We start from the raw sequence: 10,000 nt of genomic DNA on the forward strand, positions 1-10,000 counted from the left end.
ACTGCAACTATGTGAGTAGATGGAAAAGAATAAACTATTTCTTATTTTCTCCCTGTTTGTTTTTTTTTTTTTAATAGTTTTCCTCTCTTCTGCTATTTTTATACCTTCTACTTCACCCATGTCTGATGAGAGTGCCAGGTTGCTAACTCCGAGTGAACTAAAGGCATAGGGGTGAGTGCTCAGCAGGTGAAACTGTCTTTGCTTCTTGTTTCCTTGGTGACAATGAAAGATGCATATCCGTTTCCACATTTGCCTCAGTTTGGGTCATACACTAGATTATTAGCGTTCCCTACCTACTGTTAGGATAAAATAATGATCAGGAAACCACCTTGAGATTTAATATATGGTGCCTTCGCTTTTAATAAATAAATTAATACAAGTAAATGACTAATGCCATGTCCCGCTGTCTTTATTTCCCTTGCTGTGATTTCATTGATACAGTTTACAACAAAACACTACAAATAATTTTGATGGCAGAATGTGTGGTAGGGAGGAGAGTAGATGATACTATGACGAAGATAGGAATGAGTAGCCAGGTTCAGGATCTCAGACTGGATTGCTGTGGAAAGCAAGAAAATCCACAATAATATGGGCTGGGATTACAATTAGAGATAATTTAAAATTAGAGAATGAAAATTTAAACTCTATGACTGTGTATATAATAGCGAATTAAATAGTTACGGGCCATGGCTAAACATTGTAGTTGTCCTTGTGTGGTCCAGCCAGCATTGCCCTGAATGACATCCTGACTCAGTTTGGGACTTGGTAGTGGTCCAGAGACCATTCCCAAGAGGTGGTTTTGGATGCAGTTATCCCCTTTGGAGGTCCAGACAGTTTAACAGCATGGACATAGACCCCTGTGCCACCTAGCTCTAGTGTTAAATGGGCTTGGCACTATTTAATTTGTTAATACAGAACTAATTGCTCTCCACATTTATTAATACAGAAGCAATTGTGGCTCTGCATCATCTGCATAGGCAGAGTTTGAGAGGGATCCTCCTTCCTTACCCAAAGCAAAACTGCTATGACCACTAAAGATTGGCTCTCACTCAGCTGTACTGGTTCAGGACTGTGTTTGGCTTGCCATCAAACCAGATCTATGAAACAGTCCAACTTAAAACCAAAAACACAAGCCAAAAAAAAAAAAAAAAAATTAAAAAGTCTTTAGAGGAAAGCATTATTTAAAACCAGATTATTTCACTGATTCAGCGTTAGATATCAACCCTGCAAACAGCTGATTCAACACAGTTAAGGGGATACTAATCTTTGGGGAAAGGAGAGACTGCAGAGTGTCTATCAATGGGGTCTGGGAGTAGAAAATGTCTCAAACTGGCTTTGGTGGGGTGCGATTTGCAGTGCGGAGCTGTGAATGCAGGCATGTGCAGTCGAGTCCCTGCTCCCTGCTACGCCCTCTCTTCCGACATGCACGGCTACTGGGATGCGTTGCAGCAATACAGCGTTGCCAGATGTCCTGTCATCCTCCTCGGTGCTCCTTATGGCTGACTAGGCAGTGTTAATAGGTACATATGGACTCATTTTACATGCCTTCTCCCATGTCTTTCTTCCCATACATAAGACAAAACAGTTACCTGTCACACACGTGCAGGCCACTTAAACATTAGGTCATCTGACAAGGAAGGGGTTGTAAAGCAAGACTTTTATCACTCTGTAGGATCCTTTGAAGCATATTGCTTTCTAGAATGGCATTCTCTTATCCCAGCATAGCATTACAGTCACCCTCTGACTCTAGGACCTCATCCTACAGTGGGCACCAGCATTTGGGTGCTGCAGCAAAATGAGGACTCATGGAACAGGAGGATGTTTGTAGTACCACAGCCATAAATAGTTCACACAGCTAAGATTTTGGGCAAAATACAAGGAGCCATGAAGGAGAAGCTGTGCTTCCTGCCCAGCACACGTGGATCAGCAAGTCTACCTTTGCCTGGTGTAAGGGAAACATGGTGGAGAAACAAACACAAATAATTTTAACTGTATTAGTTACTTCACTTTGCTGCACATATGAAATCCTTTGACTGCCTCACTTCCAGTAAATGCTGAAGCAATACGCTGCAGAAGGGTATTTCTTACAGAACTGGCTGTGTTTTGTTGCTTTTTTTCACTTTCTAGGCTAAACTGCTGTGACTTGTTACACTGCCAAGTTCAAAAGCCACCACCAGCACAGCCATCAACACCCAAAAAAGGAATGGTGAAACTCAAATGTACTTATTTTTTAATAAAACAATAAAAAAAGATATCTTGGACAGAGTTGTCTGAAATGGATGTTTATGACCTCTTAAAAGCTTCCTTAGACACTTTCAAACCTGACTTGTGATTTCAGAAAGTTAGTAGTTTTAGCTAAAATAAGAGTCTTAAAAATTAAGATATGGCCAATATAAATCTCCAGTTATAAATAATGGCATCCGTTTTTGTCTTTGTCTGATGTTTTTGTGAAAACAATAATAAAAACTGCTACCCATGTGTACTGGTATGTTGTAAACCAGTGCAAGTACTCTGAAGCTGGCTGCATGTGTTGCCTTATAGAAGTGCTTGGTCTTCTGAACAGATTTAAGATGCAGATGTGTAAGTTTGTTTGAGATCAGCCCAGCTGGTTATCCTTGTGTAGAAGCATGGCCCATAGAGAACTAAATCCCACATGCAAGGTGCTTTTGTGAAATTCAGAAGTCACCAGTTAAATATAATGTCCCGGATTGATCCAAGAAGCCTCCTGCTGCTTCTTTGTCCATCTTTAAGGGTGACACTTGCTTTGGCCCACTTCCTTTTGGGCAAGATGGATGCAATCTTTGGCAACTTATTCTGCCCACTCCCACGGACCGATGCAATTCCTGGCTGGTTTGGGCAGTCCTGATTTGAAACTATTGCAAGCACAACTAGATGAAATCAGAAAACACTGCAGGTGTTAACTTTGCAGAGCAGGCTTGTACAAAAAACACATTGGAGGATTTTATGTATTGATTAAGTGGAGTAATATTAATATATCTTTTGCCTCCAGTCAATTTGCCTCTCTTCAGAACATCCCCAGTTGGGAACCAAGATATTTTCCCTTATTCCAGCTGAATACTAATGCTATAAACTTTGGTGTGACTGTTTGACCTGTGCCTCTTCTTTCTCCCGTATTTTATTTTATACTATTTATTTTGTTTTATCTGGTTCTCCAGAGATAATAATTTCACTTTTCTGTTTTTTTCCATTCTCCCTCTCACGTGTCCTCCCATCCCACCACTGACGCAGGGACTGATGGTAGGCAGCTCTGTCTCCCTTGACCTCGTCAACATCAGAAAGCATTTTCAAATCTCAGTCATCTCTGACAGCCTTTGAGCAGAGAAATGAGACAGTCTCCCTGACACAAAGGCTTCTGGCCTGGGGTAAAAAAACTCCTTTTGAAACAACAACAACAAAAAAAATCCCTCCGAACACTCCACACACCACACAGCTTTTCATTCATCTTGCTATGCAGCCCCTGTATACCATATTAGTTTTCAGAGATTACAGTCTTTTTGTTTATTGTTGGCCACCACCATACCTAAGATACTTTGCTGTTCTGCTCTGCAGTTTTGTAAGAAACAAAGGCAATAGTTTGCATATAGCTATTGTGATGCCTGAGTCTGTGTAGATAATTGGCCCTAAGCTTGGTTTCAAAGGTTGCTTCTGCATACAGAGGCTGATAAAAGCATATCCTGAAGGAACGTTGGAGACTATTCTGGAGTATAATGCACAGACTTCTGTTCAATGGAGAAACTGAGGCACTGGGAGGGTTGTGTGAACTGCTTAAATCTCCTCTTTCTTGCCTACTATTTCTGTTTTGTGAGATCACACAGAGTAAAAGTTTCTTGTAAAAGCATCAGCTCTCCAGCACTTTAGGACAACACCTACTGTTAAGTTAATATCCTACTTTTCCAGTTCCCACTTACTCTAATGGAGAGCTGCTTGCCTGGATGCAAAATTCATCATTTAGCATTCCAAAATATACCCCTATGAATTTTATTGTTGTTGATGCCTGGCTTCATAGAGATGGAAATTATGGGCACACCAGTAGGAAGGGGAAGGCACGTGAATGTATTAAGTCTCGCAACTGCTGGCTGAGATGGAACAGCTCAGTTGTTGATTCCCACAGCCCCCAACCTCCTGCAGTAACGCGTAACTATTGTTCCATGCTTTTTATCAAAACAGACACGTTTGCTGGGGTTTTGCATCTTGCCACATTGAAGGGACAGATGCTTTTGCTCATAATGTGCAAGAATTCCCTTCTATTCTTCTTGACAGTGGTCCGCTGAAGATTTGCGCTAGAAAGGGCTGTTTCTCAGACCTTCTGTTGAGCTGCCTCCACTACACAAATCCACGCTGGCTTTTCATTTGAAGAGTTTAGGCAGTCATCAGCTCCCAAAAGCAGCCCAAATTGAAGGGGGGATCTCAATATCTAACAGTAAGAGCACAGACCCTTGATGTTCTTTCTGTTGGAGCAATTGTTTATGACAAGAGCACTGAGGGAAAATATCGTGATCCTGATTCCTTATGTTTTCATCATTTTGGACTCAGATCTGTTCTGATAAGACCAACAGCAGCATTTGACTCCATTCTTAATTTAGTTAGACTGCTGGGGAGCAAACCCAGGGGGTTCAAGTACAGCAAGAGCACTTATGGCATAGTATGGCATGCCTCGTAGCTGGGCTGGTACAGCACATGCAAGTTAGCTGCAAGGTCTGACTTTAATCCCCAGCTGTGACTTGGTATTTCTTTCTCATTAAGGGCTGCAGGGCTCTCCAAGTTCGGCAAATGGTTGCAGATAAATGTCTAGAAAGACTCTTCCTCCTAAAGAATGTGCGTGTCTTTATTGAAAAAGAAGGAATTGTTGCTGAATGAAGAACTGGAAAGTCCCATGAAAAATAAACTAGGAACTTTGAGCCACAGATAGGACCAATCGGATGTGCCTCATCAATGTTTCTGTTTTTCACCATGTGATAATAAATAATAATTATAACACAGTCCCCTATGTTTTGTTTTGTTTTGTGGTGTTTTTTTTTTTTTCTCTTCCCCCACTCATTTATCATAGAGCAAGTCTATCAGTAGCTATGGATCTTGTATTGATAATGGTGAATTTGAATTTTGTTTTGTAGATCTGGATCAGTCTGAATTTCTGGCACTGTTTTCATGGAACATTAAGTGCCAAGATTGCTAGATAAGTACTGGTAAAATAGAAACGAAATAAATAAATACAAGTATAGCTGCAATAGCCCAATTTGCATCTTTTCAAGACTTCATCTGATAAAGGAATGAAAACTCAGTTTAAAGACAAACACTGGGGGATTTTTTCTCGTCTAAAAAAGAAAAAATAGCAAAAAGGAGGGGGGCAGAATTAAAACAGTTCTGAAAGTCTGAAAAGAGCATTTTTTGTTACACCTGGCTTTTGTTCAGCAACAAAAGTATATATTTCATATAAAATATTATTTATTATATCAACCAATGTTTCAAGAGAAAGATAAGATCTAACTGTTCCAAAGACTCAGTTTAAAAACAAGCTTTTGAGCATACAAACCTGGCTTTACATTTTTTTCTTGATAACTTTCCTCTACTGTCAGGAACAAAGAGAATTTCAGTGGCCAAACAGGCAGAAGTAGCTTGTCGGGTATTTATAACTCCACATTTTCATCATTCCTTGATGAGAAGATTGTTTGCTTGCTTATTTTTTAGTTTTTCTCTTTTTACTACTTCAAAGAAAGCTAGTAAGCATGCTTTGGGACAACTTTCAGCAGATATTCAGTGTCATTATTTCCATGGCTTTTCCAAGGATCATTCCTAAAGAGAACTTTTATGTTTTCCTGTAGCGCCAAGGATGGTAGAGACATTTGTTTTTCAACTTGAATATGTGAATAATTTCACTGGACTAAGCTTAATGATGTTCTTAGGGACTCTGTTAAGATGATGTCCAATATGGAAGTTTGACAGTCCTGACAACAGCTGATTAAAGAAAAAAATCTTACCTATCTGATGGCGTATCAAAAAATGGTTTCTTACCTGACCTTGCCACAGGCGAGTCAAATATTTTTGATCTGAAGAGGTCTAAGGAAGGATTACCTCCCATCTCCATTCCTCTTGCTTAGGTAGCTCTTGATCAACTGGTGTGATTGCTACAGATTTGGGTTGGTTTGGTTTTTTTGTGTGGTTTTTTTTTTTTTTTTCTTTTTTCTGTTATTTAGACAGTTAACTACCTTAGCAGGAGTTACCTCCATGCAAGGTTATTTACCTAAGCCACAGATGATGGTGAATAGTATTTAGCTAGAGCTGCTTTCCCCCTTTCCTTCGTGTTTCTACTTACTGAAGAATTTTACTCTGGGGGGAAAGAAAAAAGGCAGACATATGGTCCTTTTCTAACAGTCCATGCGAAGAAGCCAATGCAGAACAACGGCTAGGGTATGATTTATTGATCAAACTTTGTTCTCTGAGCAGTATTTAGCATCCATGTGCTAATAAAAAGAAACAGCTCTGCTTGCCTCCTCAAATCCTGGAGCTTGCTGTTAATTCTTCTGAATACATTACCTGAACCAAACGTATAAGGCTGCTCTTGGCTTTGTCCCTTTTTGAGCCCCAAGGTATGATTTCCATGGACCAGCACTGAAAAATACCTAAATATTTCTCCCTGCTGCCATCTCTCCAGCCACTCCCAGCAGTTGAATCACAGTGTCTTGACTGTATTAGGCTCCAGGGGGTAAGCTTGTTCAGTAATAGCCCTGACCTTTTCCTAGTGTTGTCATTCCAAATGACATTTATGGCATAAACAAGCAGTGACACAAAACTGACAGGCCAAGTTGCCATCTGAGAGAAAAATCACAAAATAGAAAGAAAAGACTTCTAAAACCGTTCCCAAATTAAAAAAAAAAATCATCTCTTTCCAGCTTCCAAATATTCATCCCTGAGGTGGCAAAAATTATGTTACTGTTCGATAAAGCTTTTATAGCCCTTTTTTTCAACAAAGTGCCATAATTTTGATTCTGCAGTCTGATTTTTATAATGTTGTCTTTTAAAAATGCAGTTGGGAGAGAATTGCTAAAGGTTCATGTTAATATCACTAAAAAAAATATTGGCCCACACAGATGAATGGAAAGATTCATTCCCCATGTTTTATCTGTCTAAGAGTGCCTCATCTATGTTTGTCTGTCTCTGGTTAGTATAGAGAGATAAGTCACTGCATGGTCTGAGTTATTCCATCTTTGCACAAAAGGAATCTCTTTAGAGTGCCTACATCTCCAAATCAACTATGCAAGAAGTTAAGATGACTAGTTTAGACAAGATACCTGAATTGTAGGTGTTTAGAGTTAGAAGAGATGAATCTTATCCCATTTTACTGTTCAGATTGCATTCGTAACTTGCAAAGGATCATAAGATTATTTAATAAAATAATTATTCTCATTCCTAAGAGCCTTTCTTAAGTTCTCAGTTGGGGATAGGCTTGGGTTGATGGTGTAACAGGGATTTACTCTGGATCCAGGCAAGCGGAAATGCCGTGAATTGTTTCTGTAGGACTTCCATTCCCAACAAGCAAGTCTTTCAGAAATTAGTGCCAGTGACACCATCTTGTGTGGTAGGAGTTTATGGAGATCATTTTGAGAAAACACGATCTCTTCCAGGAATGTTTAAATATGAAGATATGGATATTCCCTGCAAAATTAGAGTGGTGAGAATCCACGTCTGTTGGCTTTTGTTCTTCTGATCAAATGACGGTGCTTAATGTCTGTCAGCACTGAGCTTAGCCAACTATGTGAATGGGAGCGGTGGAGGAGGAGGGGGTCAACGAAGGCAGTCCGGAGGTATCTGTAAATACTATTTATAGGCACAATGCAAAATATGACATATATGCACTACACTAGGTGTGTCTGCCAAAGAGTGTGCCCATGTATGTGGTATTTATCTTCCAGATTTTAAAGTAAGCTGCTTTCTTTAAAATATGTCACATGACAAGAACTCATTGCGCTTAGATTGCCCTCCAAATTGATGGTGGATGGCAACTCTCCATGTATGCAGGGACGTCATCCATATCAGATGTCCAGCCACATCATATCACATGTCTTCCCACTCATTCCTCCAAGCAGCCACTTCTCTGCAAAGGACTGGTAGGTTACCCTACCAAACATGAAATGCCTGCTCAAGAAACATGTTCATTTATCTCCTTACCCATGTAATATTGATGGTCTATTATTTAACAAACTGAACCTAATTGAAATAATCTTTTTTTGGGGGGGATAGGAAGGAAGGTAATAAGTCATTAATTGAAACCACCAGAGAGACAGCAAAACAAATACCATCTGCCTTGGAGGGCAATACCATTAAGCTCTGGGCACTATGCTAGAGACTCAAGAGCTATTTTTACCCTTGGGCCATAGTTACTACTAATGATGGATAAGGCCAGTCAACAGGCCAGAATCTGTCCTGAGCACTCAGGGCTAATTTCAGTCAGAAGCGGCACATGCTTCTGAGAGGGCAAAACTGCTGCAAGTCTCTGCTATACACATATTTACCCATAAATATATATATACACACACACATCTTTGTGTGTGTTTGCACATGGCATATATACTTGCACAGAATTCTGCTATCACAGTAACAAATACAACTCAAGGACTTCAAAAAGCTTTGCTCTTGTTCATATGCTGTATTTTCTTTAGATTTCCATGCTGTAGTATAACTCAGTATCTGAGGAAAGATTTCAATCAATCATTTACAGGTTTATGTGTATGGGTGTGCATGAGCACCCGCCCAAACACTCACACATACAAAGGTAAAGCAAAAGCAGAAATGAAGTAGCCCATAGCGGTTAGCATGGGATATATCGGAAATAAAAAGAGTAGGAGGACTCCTCAGACTAGTTGGAGCATTGCCCATACTTTGTTTCTTCATTAGGATTTTGGCTTATAGACTTAGGTTTAATCCATGGCTTACACAGTTAGTCCAATGCACACACACCTAGGTGCCCAGTCAATCATATTCTAGTCTCCTGTGGCTGTTTAAAGTGCCACTGACTTAATAGGGCTAAACTGTGGACAAAAGAAGTGAGTCAACAGGGCCTGCTGAAGCTGTCCCTGCTTGGTAGTCCTGTGGTCAAGGCCCATCTGTAAGTAGTGGAACAGTTTTCTTGGGGAACTGTTGCTATCCTGCCCATGGCGGGAGAGGAACTGGGTGATACTTGAAGGTCTTTTCCAACCCAACCCATTGTATGATTCTATGATTTTAAACCACGACAAGCCTCCATTGACCCTAAACCAAAGAGAGATATGTGTGTTTGGAGTTCTTACATAAATGGATCCTGCTGGTGTGAGGTTCAGAAATAATGAATATATAGTAGTTCTATATAGTGAGGTTCTCACTATTATGAGATTTAGGTTCCTCTTGAAGATCTATTCTTCAATAGGTGCATAATAAAGAATGCAATGATATCAGCATCTCTATTTTTCAACTCATTATGGAGTTTAAAAATAGTAGCACTATTTTTAAAAATGGCTTGAACATAAAAAGGGAAACAGATTTATGACCATATGATTCCTTCACCTCATTTGCTCTCTACTACTTGACTTCTTCACTTGCATTTCGGTCAGATTGGAAAACATTTGGGAGAGGGAACTTAGACTATTTGATAGATCTTCATCAAAGTCTACAGAAATTTCAGAGACAATAAACACTTGCAATCAAATGTTCATGTGTACATTTAGGACTTACTAAACATGGTGACAATAAGTTTTTAAAGCATTGTCTATGTATAGCAATACTGTATCTCATTTTAGGCAGCTTAAAATCATAACATCTGTAGTATCTCCGAGTCTTTTTTAAGCTCATCCATTCAGTGAACTCCCTGAAATCCTCAAGTGTATGTATTTGCACATGTGGATATTTGTGCACACATGTAAACGTTCAAAATTATCAACCGTGTTGTGTTTTATATATATAACAAGGGAAGATGCATGTCACACGATACTCGGATTTATGTATAGCATAT

This window comes from Tauraco erythrolophus, chromosome 2, assembly GCF_009769465.1.
Source record: "Tauraco erythrolophus isolate bTauEry1 chromosome 2, bTauEry1.pri, whole genome shotgun sequence".
Classification (NCBI taxonomy): Eukaryota; Metazoa; Chordata; class Aves; order Musophagiformes; family Musophagidae; genus Tauraco; species Tauraco erythrolophus.